The following is a 1,617-nucleotide window of genomic DNA, read 5'->3' as shown; positions in this document are numbered from 1 at the left end:
TAATCTAGCAGTTAATTGGAAAGATTCTCACCCTGACTAACTATATATACTGATACCTGTGAACTAAGCTACTGCACTGCATGATGGTAATTTGTAACAGTAGAACAAATTATTCTGTATTGAAATAAAACAGTTAAAATAATCAGAAGACAGTTTGCCTTTCTTATAGCTAAATGCATGCATCTGCCATCAGATCCTTATGAGATACTTTGGTCTGCAGAGATCAGTGGCTTCAGAAAAAAAGAAAAGCAACAAATTATGCCTATGAATGATTGCATCAGCAAGAAGTGACAGGAAATTATGCTACACATTTGGAAAAATAATTTTAGCCTTTTGTGTAATTTTATCACTTCAATGAACACTTATTGAACATGCACTATGCACAATGTTCTCTGCTTGAGCATAAACAGGGCTCAAAGATGACTAAGTCACTGGCTTTTCTCCAAGGGTAGAGAGAAGCCACGCCCACCATATCAAATCAATGTATATGATGGGACACAGTACAATAAGAATAGAGTCACCATAAATTATGCACAAACACATTAATATTACATAAAACTCCCTAGAGTTGGGAGAAAGCTTAAAGAATTAAGGTCACAGAGATAGCTCAGTGGTCTAAGCACGTGCCTAGGGAAGAACAAGGAGAGGTTCGATCCCCAGTACTGCATACTGTGCCAGCAAGATAGGGTGTGGTGCTGCACACTTATAATTCCAGCTCTGGGAAGGCTGAAACAGGCAGAACACTACAAGTCTGATCTGCACAGTGAGACCCTGTACCAAATACATTTAAAAAATGTTTTTTTAAATATTTAGATACTATTTGATGTAGGTCTTGAAATTTAGACAGGATTGTAATTGATGAAAGCAAACATGGACTTGAGGAAGGGTTGGTGAGTGGGAACAGAAATGTTAAGTGAGGACATAAAATGAATAAAGCTATGGAGAACTGGGAGCTACTATTGAGGCAACTGCATTACTGAGTATAATTTAACAGATGCATGAAATATAGGAAGTAAGGTGAAATGAAGTTGTTGGAGAGGGCTAAGGAGCACTTTAAATATCAAGCAAAGGAGTATTAAAAATATGTAGACACTATAGTAGAGTGGCAGCTTTATTAGGATTAAAAAAAAAAAAAACCTCTACTTCTTGCTCAAATATGGGCGCATGGGCACGTGTCACCATCCTTCCTGTTGTTTCCCAGAAATTATACAAAATAGCAGGAAAATGAAAACTAACTGAGCAAACAAGTTCAACAATTCAGAAAAATTCAGAAATGCAATCCACAGTCTAGAAAACATGAAAAACAGCCAAGAGCTGAGATTGGACAAAACATGAAAAATATTAGAACAGCAGGAGAGAAGGCAAGCAGCAGTGTCTTCGAGCATTCTAGCAGGGGGGCACTCGCTGCAAACGAGGGGCCCACTCTGTAGTGTGAATGCCTCATTCCTCACTTTTACCAAGGGTGCTAAGAACAAGAGAATATGCTGCAAGCATATTCTGGTTTGGCTCACAGAGATCCAAAGGTGGGATGACCTGAAGACTGAACATGGGAATCATTTATTCTTACTAAAAGCATGAGTTATCAAACAGAAGGCCTCACTACTCACACACCCCACT

This window comes from Octodon degus, unplaced genomic scaffold (assembly GCF_000260255.1).
Source record: "Octodon degus isolate 3935 unplaced genomic scaffold, OctDeg1.0 scaffold00055, whole genome shotgun sequence".
Classification (NCBI taxonomy): Eukaryota; Metazoa; Chordata; class Mammalia; order Rodentia; family Octodontidae; genus Octodon; species Octodon degus.
The sequence above is the reverse complement of the archived record's forward strand: the minus strand, read 5'-3'. Positions refer to the sequence as shown.